Consider the following 13969-nt stretch of genomic DNA (forward strand, 5'->3'; position numbering starts at 1 on the left):
AATAATGCAGCCCTGGCCTTTTTGTTTCATCTGTCGGGAATATCTACAACAAGGACTGCATGCTTTGTCCAGAGATGGCAAAGGAGGCTCGGGGACCGTTCTTAACCAATGTTTGTCAGACTATCTTTGTTTCTTCCTGATTGCACCATCAACACCCCCTCCACTGAAGCTACACTGCATTTCCAATCCAAACTACACTAAGGGTTCAAAGAAGGGTTCTTCAGCTGTCCCCATAGCAGAACCCTCTTGGGATCTAAATTTCACTCTTGTGGGATTCATGTAGAACCATCTGTGGAAATGAACCAAACGGGTTCTACCTGGAACCAAAAAGGGTACATCAAGTTGTTCTCATATGGGGACAGCTGAAGAACCCTTTTAGGTTCTAGAGGGCACCTTTTTTTTAAGACCTCAACTCCCGGCCTTTCCATCATCCGAAGCCAAATAGAGATATTACAACTTCCTTATATCAATTTCAATTTGTTATTTGTTCGCGTTTTATGCGCTTTGAGATTATTTTCTTTAATAATGAATGAAAAGGACTATACAAGATATACACTTGAAGTCGGAGGTTTACATACACTTAAGCCAAATACATTTAAACTCAGTTTTTCACAATTCCTGACATTTCATTCTCGTAAAAATTCCCTTTCCTAGGTCAGTTAGGATCACCACTTTATTTTAAGAATGTGAAATGTCAGAATAATAGTAGAGAGAATGATTTATTTCAGCTTTTATTTCTTTCATCACATTCCCAGTGGGTCAGAAGTTTACACACACTCAATTAGTATTTGGTAGCATTGCCTTTAAATTGTTTAACTTGGGTCAAATGTTTCAGGTAAACAATTGTTGGAAAGAATTACTTGTGTCATGCACAAAGTAGATGTTTTAACCGACTTGCCAAAACTATAGTTTGTTAACAAGACATTTGTGGAGTGGTTGAAAAACAAGTTTTAATGACTCCAACCTAAGTGTATGTAAACTTCCGACTTCAACTGTATGTATTATTATTATTATCTAAACCCATTGTGCTACCATTGAGTGATGAATGATGAATGGCGTAGAATTAATACTTTAGAAATGTTTATTATGCAAATCATTGTCAATGACTGAAGTACAATTTATTTATTTTTGATTTTTTTTAAATGCATGTATATATATTGTTCAATACAAACCTTCCAGCTATGTCCTGTCCTGGGCCATGTTCATAAGGGCACATTGTAGCAAACCAAAGTGAGCATTTATTGTTGAACAAATTAAATTACAATCCATTCCAGACCTTTTTCCTCTGTTTGGTGCCTACTGAACTCCTAGCAGCAGACAGTGTATAATATAAGTATGCAGGGAGAGTTGAGTTGTGTGCCTTCACTGCCTCGCCACTTTCTCTCCTTCCTCCCTTCCTCGTCTCTTTATCAAACTCTGACTGGGAAGACAGATGGCTTTGAATGGGGCAGCCTAATGTAAAAGTGTGTGGAGAATGGCGGAGTGGGGAAGATAAACGGCGGGCAGCCATTTCTCTCTGGCTGTGGTGGGATGCAGGGCCACTAAATCACCTGTTATCTCCTGCAGGCTGCAGCCACACGCTAATGGTCATCACCACAGGAAGGTGGAACCCCGGGAGGAGGGACAGGGGGAGAAGAGAGAGGAGGGACACCTTTAAACGCCAGACACATAATAGTAAGCGCTATTGGGTTAACATGGAAACTCCATGGTTTCACTGTAGTCACATTAGGTGAAAATATACTGTACTCACCACAATGGTTATAAAGATATCTACAGTATATGCTGAATGTGACATCATAATTGGAACCGGAAGGACATAATATGTCCTTAATGAGCCCATAAATAACAGTGAAATCATTATCACCATCATAAAATTACAGAGCCCTCCTTCTGAATCTACATCATTATTGACTCTGTGACATCACAACGCTCTGTTTCTACAACCGTAACCACAGCTTTATAAGCTTTAACTCTGTGACATCACACTGTTCTGCTTATTTTATTTATTTTTATTTTATTTCACCTTTATTTAACCAGGTAGGCAAGTTGAGAACAAGCTCTCATTTACAATTGCGACCTGGCCAAGATAAAGCAAAGCAGTTCGACACATACAACAACACAGAGCTACACATGGAGTAAAATAAACATACAGTCAATAATACAGTAGAAAAATAAGTCTATATACGATGTGAGCAAATTAGGTGAGATAAGGGAGGTAAAGGCAAAAAAAAGGCCATGGTGGCGAAGTAAATACAATATAGCAAGTAAAACACTGGAATGGTTGATTTGCAGTGGAAGAATGTGCAAAGTAGAAATAGAAATAATGGGGTGCAAAGGAGTAAAATAAATAAATAAATACAGAAATACAGTAGGGGAAGAGGTAGTTGTTTGGGCTAAATTATAGATGGGCTATGTCCCGATTCAGTCTGTGAGCTGCTCTGACAGCTGGTGCTTAAAGCTAGTGAGGGAGATAAGTGTTTCCAGTTTCAGAGATTTTTGTAATTCGTTCCAGTCATTGGCAGCAGAGAACTGGAAGGAGAGGCGGCCAAAGGAAGAATTGGTTTTGGGGGTGACCAGAGAGATATACCTGCTGGAGCGCTTGCTACAGGTGGGTGCTGCTATGGTGACCAGTGAGCTGAGATAAGGGGGAACTTTACCTACTAGGGTCTTGTAGATGACCTGGAGCCAGTGGGTTTGGCGACGAGTATGAAGCGAGGGCCAGCCAACGAGAGAGTACAGGTCGCAGTGGTGGGCAGTATATGGTACTTTGGTGACAAAACGGATGGCACTGTGATAGACTGCGTTCAATTTATTGAGTAGGGTATTGGAGGCTATTTTGTAAATGTCATCGCCGAAGTCGAGGATCGGTAGAATGGTCAGTTTTATGAGGGTTTGTTTGACAGCATGAGTGAAGGATGCTTTGTTGCGAAATAGGAAGCCAATTCTAGATTTAACTTTGGATTGGAGATGTTTGATGTGAGTCTGGAAGGAGAGTTTACAGTCTAACCATACACCTAGGTATTTGTTGTTGTCCACATATTCTAGGTCAGAACCGTCCAGAGTACTGATGCTGGACGGGCGGGCAGGTGCAGGCAGCAATCGGTTGAAGAGCATGCATTTAGTTTTACTAGCATTTAAGAGCAGTTGGAGGCCACGTAAGGAGAGTTGTATGGCATTGAAGCTCGTCTGGAGGGTTGTTAACACAGTGTCCTAAGAAGGGCAAGAATTATACAGAATGGTGTCGTCTGCGTAGAGGTGGATCAGAGACTCACCTGCAGCAAGAGCGACATCATTGATGTATACAGAGAAGAGAGTCGGCCCAAGAATTGAACCCTGTGGCACCCCCATAGAGGGCCCTCCGATTTGACACACTGAACTCTATCAGAGAAGTAGTTGCTAAACCATGACTGTAATCACCTGAATTATGTGACATCACAACGCTCAGTCTATGACTGCGAGCACATGAACTCTGTGACATCACAACAGACTGTTGCTATGACTACAAGCACATTAACTCTGTGACATCACCATGCCCTGTTTCTATGACCGCAAGCACATAAACTCTGACATCACAATTCTCGTTTTCTGTGACCGCAAGTACATAAACTTTGTGACATAACAATGCTGTTTCTGACAGCAAGAACATGAACTCTGTGACATCACACTGCTCTGTTCCTATTACCACAAGCACATACACTCTGTGACATCACAATGTGCTGTTTGTCTGACCACAAGTACATAAACTTTGTGACATAACAATGCTGTTTCTGACAGCAAGAACATGAACTCTGTGACATCACACTGCTCTGTTCCTATGACCACAAGCACATACACTCTGTGACATCACAATGTGCTGTTTGTCTGACCACAAGTACATAAACTTTGTGACATAACAATGCTGTTTCTGACAGCAAGAACATGAACTCTGTGACATCACACTGCTCTGTTCCTATGACCACAAGCACATACACTGTGACATCACAATGTGCTGTTTGTCTGACCACAAGTACAGAAACTCTGTGACAGCACAATGCTGTTTCTGACAACAAGAACATCACACTTGTCTCTACGACCGCAACTATCACTAAATCTATCAGAACATTTTTAACAGGCGAACCAATCAAATACTTTTAAGAGCCATCAGCAGCCCAGATCTAATTTACTATTCTCTTTCTTCCTGGAACATTTGGAAAAGCCTGTTGCACATTTGTCTCTCATCTCCTTCACTGCTTCAGAGCTCAAATAAGTCATTGATTTATCTGATCTGCAAATGAGAATCACTTTGTTGTGTGTGCCAAACAAAATTCCTCTTGCTTCACTAAGTGGTGATGTACCTTACACAGGCTCAATTTGGCCAGATGTTGCCAAGGCAGAAGCGGGGGGGGGTTAAGGAATAACCAAAATAGGAAACATATTTTAAAGACTGGAGAAGGAGATGAAGAGGAATAAGAGCATTAAGAGACGGTAATACATTTTGGAGCTCATCTTCTGAGTGTGCAATCCGTGGACAATTAGGGTGACCCCACACAAGCTCAGTTTCAGACAAAGAACACCGACAACACCCAATCCATTTGCCCTGGGGTCGTTCCATATGATTTCAATCACTTTCTAACTGCACCCCTTTTGATTTGAACAAAACCTTTCAGATATATTTGCCCATATGGGAAGTGGTCAGAAAGTGCTTATACAGAAACCCAGCCTAAAATCTCAAAGAACAAGCCATGCAGATGTACATGTTGAAGCACAGTGGTTAGGAAAAACTCCCTAGAATGGCAGGAACCTAGTGAGGAACCAGGCTCTGAGGGATGGCTAGTCCTCTTCTGGCTGTGCCTGTGGAGATTATAAGAGTACAAGGCCATGAGAGTACAAGGCCATTAAATAGGGAAATAATTCAAATGTAATGGGAACCAGGTGTGTACAATACAGACAAAACAAATGGAAAAAGAAATGTAGATCGGTGGAGGCTAGAAAGCCGGTGACGTCGACCGCCGAACGCCGCCCGAACGCCGGAGAGGCACCAACTTCGGCGGAAGTCGTGACAATAGGGAAGGTAATCAGGGAATTGATGGAGTCCAGGTGAGTCTGACGCCGTGCAGGTGCGCGTAACGATCGTGACAGGTGTGCGCAATAACAAGCACCCTGGTAATCTAGAGACCGTAGAGGGGGCACACGTGACAGCTGTGGAGACCTCCAACCATCTTTTTATTTTTATATATATATTTTTATTCAAGTTTTGCAATATATACACAAATGTAAGTACAAATATTTTACTATCTCCCAACCACCCTCTCTCCCCCCACACAACACATCCCCCCAACCCCCCCAGTCCTTCCCTACCTCTCCGCCCTAACTCAGTCCCACCACCTCGATTCCCTCACAACCACTCACCCCAACCCCCTCGCAACCACCCACTCCAATTACCCCATATACCCCCCCTCAGTTCGGTCCTAGAAAACAAAAATTCTACAGAGATATCTCAACAAATAAACAAACAAACAAGAATTCAAGAACAACACAAAATGTCTCACATACAAACAACTCAATACGGATTCAAGATACAGAAGTGGAGCAACAAAAACATAAATAAATATGGATATAAACTATCAGTGAACCTTAGACAAACTTGCTTGGACTGGATAGCTTTATATTGATGACTGTATCTATTATGTAAGGACTACTGGAAATACCTACTGGGAAACCTTAAAGCATCTCACCAGAGGGGAGCCTCTGCAAGCCATTAAAGTATGATAAATATGGTTGCCATTTTCTAACATATGTATCACAGGAAGCCCTAAGAGAATACCTCATTTTTTCAAGCTTTAGGAAAAACATTACATCGTTGAACCATTGAGAAGTAGACGGAAAACCCATCAGGCCCTGGAGCTTTGCTGTTCTACATTGACTTGATAGACTGAATAACTTCTTCAAGGCTGAGAGGAGAATCAAGGTCATCAGCAGTTTCAGTCTCAGCTGTCTCAGAGTCTCCACTTCACCCCAAAATGTAGTCATATAGGCAGTATCTGATGGAAATTCAGATCTATACAGGGAGAAATAGAAAGATTTGAAGGTGTCATTGATCCCGGTAGGATCAGAAATCAAGCTATGAGAAGAATCTTTAACTAGGGGAATCACACGGGTAGCAGCACTGGGTTTTAATTGGTTTGTGAGCAGACGACTTGCCCTGTCGCCATGTTCATAGCATGTACCACGTGAATGCAATAGTAACCGTTCTGCATCTGCAGTGGACAAGAGATTGAATTCAGATTGTAAGTTCAAGCGTTGCTTATACAGCTCTGGAGACAGCGTCAGGGCATATTGGTGGTCTAAGTCAAGTATTCAGAGAATGGATTTTCCCCAGCAACCCATTGGTGTCACGTTCTGACCTTTGATTTCCTTTGTTTTGTATTTATTTAGTATGGTCAGGGCGTGAGTTGGGTGGGCAGTCTATGTTTGATTTTCTATGATTTGGGATTTCTATGTTTCGGCCTAGTATGGTTCTCAATCAGAGGCAGGTGTCATTAGTTGTCTCTGATTGAGAATCATACTTAGGTAGCCTGGGTTGCACTGTTTGTTGTTGGGTGATTGTCTATGTTGATGGCTAGTTTCAGCGCAGCTCGCATTAGCATCACGGTTGTTATTTTGTTTACTGTTTTTGTATAGTGTTCAGTGTTTTCTTTATTAAAATTCATGATGAACACATATCATGCCGCATTTTGGTCCTCCGATCCATCTCGCCTCTCCTCTTCAGATGAAGAGGAGGACGACCGTGACAATTGGCAAATTAAACATCATCAAAATTGAGAGCATATACATTGACCAATACTACAGGTGTGTGCCAAATGGTGCCAGTTATGATCAAATATCTCCCATTACTGTCTGAAATAACAATAGTGGTAGAGAAATGCATTATTTTACTAACCAAAATTGCAACCCCTCTGGCTTTGGAGTTAAAGTCTGAATGGAAAACCTGACTGAACCTTTAATGCGTAAATGGGTCTCTTGTAAAAATACCACATCTGCTTTTAGCTTTTTCAAATGGGAGAAGATCCTAGACCTCTTGACAGGATTATTAATTGTTTTAGTATTCTAAGATAAAAGCTTTATAGGATTAGGCCTATCTATTCCAATAGTACTATTATTAGTGTTAGCCATCTAAAAGGAAAAAGGTGTGAAAACAGAGCATGCATTTGCAAAGATAACAGAAAAAAGCTAATATTAAAAATACATTTACAATTTAAAATAGGACCTCCCCTTCCCTCCCACCCACCCAAACCCAAAGTCTCCTTCCCCAGCTAATGGAGACAGTAGGTTGATGTTTTTGCAGCTTCGGAGCATATCCACAGAAAACCTTCCTAACAAGGAGAGGCTCCATAGCATAGAGTAGTGAAATAGATTTGAAAAGGCATTCACAAAATGGTAAAGTATAGCCAAAACAAAGACAAAACAAAGACAGAAAACCAGATAACAGTAAAATGGAATTGTCCTGACTCAGGGAGTATTCAATCAGTGCAACACGTACTGTGTCTTAAGGAGGTCCAAATAAGTGTCCTGCGGTATGTTACCCTGTTACAAAACAAAAAAGGGGCCGAGTATCTGTAAATGTACGAATGAATGATCATTGGGGCGTAATAAAGTGAGTAAGTATCTAGATGAAAAAACATCTCTACCCCACCTCTAGGGGATGCACTCAATGTCACGGTAGTTCTGAAAACGGACGATAAACACTGTAGGCTTGGAGTTGTCGTCTCCGCCCGCCAATGCGGTGAGCTATGTCCAGCTTCGGGGGTGATGGAACGATGGCCGGACCCAGCACCTCCGAGAAGAAGTCTGACATGAACTTAACTGAGTCCCCTCCAAGTTTCTCTGGTAGACCAACAAACCGAAGATTGCAACGGCGAGAACGAGATTCCAGGTCATCAGTCTTGTCAATCAACTTTTGGTTTTTGGTGCTCAGACGGGCGACTGTTTTCTCAAGGGCTACTAGGCGGTCACTGCAGTCACACAGGTCATGTTCAAAGCCGTCAAGTCTGCGGCCTTGTTCATCCGCAGCAGCTCGGACACCATCCAGGAAGGCGGAGAAGGGAGCCAGAGCAGCATCGATGGCCGTTTGAGCTGAGTGGCAATGGTAGCTGTAATTTCAGAGACCAGAATCGTACGGAGGTTCTGAAGATCGGTGGGGAGTGTGACCGCATGAGACTCCGTACCGGTTGGACTGGAGTCGAAGCCATTACCATTCACATTTCCCCTCAAGGTTAAAATGTTAATTTACAGGTCTTCTGTTCCTCCGATCGTGTGACATTTGAATCAAAAAGGCAACTTACGAACTCATCAATCAAATCTGATATGTAAGAAAGTGGAATGCAAAGTAAAAATGTGGCAAAATTAACTCATGCGTAGGAGCCCTGTCCACGAGCTTCTTCTCCATTCACATGCTAAACCGGACGCACCTCCAACCATCTTTGCGGTACCATTTGAAAGTTGAAATGTCTACTTTATTCACATGTTAGTACATTTATCAGCCAAAACATGACATATACACCCAGTATTCAAGAAGAGTGTGCTGTGTCTCAACCGATGGCAGGCAAAACACAAACACCTCAGATGATGCAAAATGGGGTCTAAGCTACAACATATATGAATATGACAAAAATCAGAGTTGCGTTTTTAGATAATTGACGAGCTTAAAAAATATAATTTGTGTTGTGAAAAACATATTTTTTTATGAGTCGTGAACGGTTTGAAAACCCTGTTTTGTAAGCTTTCAAATTATATCAAATTCAACCGTTTATCTTAGTAATGAAGACAAGGACATGGGGTATGCAAAATGGGTAACTTTGAGCACCTCTATCTCCTGAATGTTTACCAAAAAGTAACTTTCTGACCACTTTTACCATGGGCAAACTTGTATGGAAGGTTTGATTCAAATCAAGATGGGTGCAGTCAGAAAGTGATTGATTCCATAGTTGTTGTGGAATTATTAGATTACTTGTTAGATACTACTGCACTGTCGGAACTAGAAGCACAATCATTTCGCTACACTCGCATTAACATCTGCTAACCATGTGTATGTGACCAATACCATTTGATTTCATTTGATCACATTGAATGATCCCCTGTGAAAAAAACACTCTCTGTGTGTTTATCTCCCAAATCCCTCAGTCGTCATCTGATACCTGTGATGGTCCGACAAGTGTAAAGCATTTTCACATCATTCCCAAGAGTTACAAATAACCAACAACCTATTTTCCCTGACTATGACAAGAACTAGACGAGATGTTCTGAAAAAAGCCCGATAACTATTACAAATTGTAATGCAATCCTGTCATTGGCAGAATTATCATTTTTCAGGTGCACAGGTTGCCTGAGCTTGGCCCTGCCTGCCTTTGCAGCACACACAGCTCCTTTTGCCCTGATGCACCTTCAGGGCACTTCTAAATTCTAACAAAACAATAGAGAGACTCAGAGCAACACAATGGTATATCATACACTGCAGTTGAAGGACAATGGGAAAGGAATTCTGCATTGAAAGTTGATAAACTTGTAATCCCAATTTTGCATGATGCTGTAGTATGAATCCACAGGTAGCTAAAGCTAACCTAGGAGGTGTAATTTTAGTTAGCTAACATTAGGCTATAACTAGCAATGCATATGGCTTTCTGAGATATAATTAATATTACTACACAGATCATACACGCATCGTTAGCTAGTGAGCCAGCAAGCTAACGTTTGCTAGCTACAGTAGTTAAAGTATGCTTTAACTTGCAATGAAAACGACTTTCTGACTGAATTAGAAATGTACTGTATAATATCTGAAAATGTAGCTAGGCTCTTCCTTGTGTGCGTGGACGAACGCTTCACAGCAGACTGGAACCCCTTTAACTCTGTTTTGTCTGTAGACTGTATAGCTTGTTTGGCCCGCGTTGTATCAAGTCACTCCAGTTCACTCTGACTGTGTGCGGAAAGTAGTCGATCACAACTTTTTCACACTTTGTCCATAGCGCCTGCTAAACACTTTTGCAGTTCTCTATGGCTAATGTTATATACTGTACTTTTAAAAAGGCGCAGAAAAAAGGATTATCGACACATACTGAACAGCTCACGTTATCGACAGAAGCATGATGCATGGCAGACCAGTTCGAACTCATCTCTTGGCATGTCCAGCCCATTCATTATCTCAGCCAATCAGGGCTAGCAGGAAGGTTCCTTTCTTTTTCCATGGCTAAACCAACAAGGCTCATAATTTAACAGTTTAATTCTTATTTACAGATGGCATATATGTTTTGTTATTAAGGCACATGAAAGTTCACATGTTCCAGAAGGCATTTCTGCCCATAAAATACATTTTGATTGAAAAAAGATTACATTCAAATGCCTCTCCGGTGAAGTAGTGACTTGGGACAGAAATGCTTTGGAAATGTTAAAAATGTATGCTCAGCTAGAGCTAAACCACCTGTCTAACTCCAATCACAACACCGTCCAGCTCACTCCCACCTACAATACAGCTCTCAAGAGCTAAAAACCCCTCGTGAAATCTTTTAATGTGTGGACTGAAGACAGCAGATAATCACTTAAGGGATGTTTTTTTGTGTGTACAGATTAGGATATTTTTCACGAGTTAGACATGCGCAAGTCAACACAGGCTGCCACAGACTACATCCATTTCTGTGTTGACTCTGTCATACCCCAAATGACATTAAAGGCATACCCAAACAACAAACCATACATCACAAAGGAGGTAACGGACTGGGTCAAGAGGCAAGCAAGAGGCAACAACCTCTGAAATGTGTGCAAAAGGAGCTCAACCAAAACCTCAGGGAGACAAGGAAAGACCACAAGGAGACAAGGAAAGACCACAAGGAATCAATGAAAAAAAAGAGTTCCTTACAGTGAATGAAAAAAAACAATGAAAGTTGATGAGAACAATAACCATTATGAACCTTGCCTGAAGAATCCTTGCGCGCACCGGATGAATTGACCAATGCCAATTAATGAAGTATTTTCTATGAAAGATTTGATGTACATGACTTCTCTGTTGAGTGTGATAATGACTGACTCCATTGTTATTGATGACATTGTTCTTAGGTCGGAGATCAACCCTGTGGCTGTCACTAGTCTTCAAGCACACCTGTATGAATAAGGCAACTCTTCTTTTCTTCGACGAACTTACTCCTGCTTGATGCCCTGTCTTTCAGAGGTCTGTAGACTCCCATATTGTCCACATCTTTGTGGAAAAAAGGCCATTAGCACTCCAGTCTCCAAAAAGCCTTGTCCAAAAGAAAATTATGACTACACACCTGTTGCTCTGACCCCCATCGCAATTAAGGGTTTCGAAAAAGATCATGGTGTGTTAGATCCTTATCAAGGGAAAAGTCGTGGGACGGGTGATGCAATCAACACCATAGTGCATCTCATTGTTCAGCATCTGGAAAACCCCATGGCCTATGCTGGACAGTTATTTATTGATTTCAGTTCAGCGTTTAGCACAATAAAACCACTTGTCCTACTCAGCCAGTTAAATCAGATGGTGTTAACCGCTACACCATTAGATGGTACCACTTATTCCTGACAAGCCATACTCGACCGGTTAGAGTTAACAGTACCCTCATGAATTCACTAGCAGTAATCCTGATAACTATATTGTCAAGTTTTCTGATGATACTGTCATTCTTGGTCTATTGTATAAAGATGCAGATACTACTGTGTACAAGTCAGAGATTCAAAGGTCAGAGATTTGTTAAGTGATATGATGAGCACTCTCTCATCCTCAATGTAAAGAAAATAGAGGAGATGGTGTTTGACCCCAAATCTGTTGGCGACCACATGCCTGTGGTTGTCCACAATGCCAACATAGCACAGGTTAGTTCGGATAAGTACCTGGGTGTACATATGTACAATGTGCTAAGCTGGAAGGTCCAACTAGAGTGTGTCTGCTGCAGAGTCCAACCAATGCCTCTATTTCCTATGTAGACTCTGGGTTTTTGGAATTGTACCAGAAAATAATGCTTCTGTTCTACCACGTGGTCGTAGAGAGTATCTTGAGATATAGCATCACAGTATGGTTTGGCAATTCATCAGTCCAACTGACATCTCAAATTGCCCGCCTGATACAAACTGCAAAGAACGTCATGGGTGTGAGGCAACATCCCTCCCTGCAGACTATTGTTTGAACAGACTGTTACCAGACAAGCACAGAAAATTATTCCAGATCCCTCCCATGCACTTCACTCTGAATATCAGCTCCTCCCCTCAGGCAGATGCTATAGGGTTCATCCTCCCCACAGGCAGACTCTATAGGGTCCATCCTCCCCACAGGCAGACTCTATGGGGTCCTTAAGTGTAAACTGAACAGGTATAAGCACTCCTTCATTCCCATGTCCATCAAATACCTAAACAGAAATAAGTAAAGCTCAGCTGTGTTAGAACGCCACTGACAGAATAAGGGAATGTGCAAAGTATTATGTACAGTCGAAGTCAGAAGTTAACATACACTTAGGTTGGAGTCATTAAAACTCGTTTTTCAACCACTCCACAAATTTCTTGTTAACAAACTATAGTTTTGGCAAGTCTGTTAGGACATCTACTTTATGCATGACAAGTCATTTTTACAACAATTGTTTATACACAGATTATTTCACTTATAATTCACTTTATCACAATTCCAGTGGGTCAGAAGTTCACATACACTAAGTTGACTGTGCCTTTAAACAGCTTGGAAAATTCCAGAAAGTTATGTCATGGCTTTAGAAGCTTCTGATAGGCTAATTGACATCATTTGAGTCAATTGGAGGTGTACCTGTGGATGTATTTCAAGGCCTACCTTCAAACTCAGTGCCTCTTTGCTTGACATCATGAGAAAATCAAAAGAAATCTGCCAAGTCCTCAGAAAAAAATTGTAGACCTCCACAAGTCTGGTTCATCCTTGGGGGCAATTTCTAAATGCCTGAACGTACCACGTTCATCTGTACAAACAATAGTAAGCACGTATAAACACCATGGGACCACACAGACGTCATACCGCTCAGGAAGGAGACGCGCTCGGTCTCCTAGAGATGAATGTACTTTGTTGGGAAAAGTGCAAATCAATCCCAGAACAACAGCAAAGGACCTTGTGAAGATGCTGGAGGAAAAAGGTACAAAAGTATCTATATCCACAGTAAAATGAGTCCTATATCGACATAACATGAAAGTCCACTCAGCAAGGAAGAAGCCACTGCTCCAAAACCGCCATTAAATGCCAGACTGCGGTTTTCAACTCCACGTGGGGACAAAGATCGTACTTTTTGGAGAAATGTCCACTGGCCATTTTTAGAACTGTTTGGCCATAATGATCATTGTTATTTTTGGAGGAAAAGGGGGAGGCTTGCAAGCCAAAGAACACCATCCCAACTGTGAAGAATAGGGGTGGCAGCATCATGTTGTGGGGGTGCTTTGCTGCAGGAGGGACTGGTGCACTTCACGAAATAGATGGCTTCATTAGGATGGAAAATTAAGTGGATATATTGAAGCAACATCTCAAGACATCAGTCAGGAAGTTAAGGCTTGGTTGCAAATGGGTCTTCCAAATGGACAATGACCCCAAGCATACATCCAAAGTTGTGGCAAAATGGCTTAAGGACAACAAAGTCAAGCTATTGGAGTGGCCATCAGAAAGCCCTGACCTCAATGACATAGAACATTTGTGGGCAGAATTAAAAAGGCGTGTGCGAGCAAGGAGGCCTACAAACCTGACTCAGTTACACCAGCTCTGTCAGAATTCACCCAATTTATTGTGGAAGGCTACCCAAAATGTTTGACCCAAGTTAAACAATTTAAAGGCAATGCTACCAAATACTAACTGAGTGTATGTAAACGTCTGACCCACTGGGAATGTGATGAAAGCTGAAATAAATAATTCTCTCTACTATTATTCTGACATTTCACATTCCTAAAATAAAGCGGTGATCCTAACTGACCTAAGACATGGAATTTT

Source organism: Oncorhynchus tshawytscha, linkage group LG05 (assembly GCF_018296145.1).
Source record: "Oncorhynchus tshawytscha isolate Ot180627B linkage group LG05, Otsh_v2.0, whole genome shotgun sequence".
In the NCBI taxonomy this organism is placed as follows: Eukaryota; Metazoa; Chordata; class Actinopteri; order Salmoniformes; family Salmonidae; genus Oncorhynchus; species Oncorhynchus tshawytscha.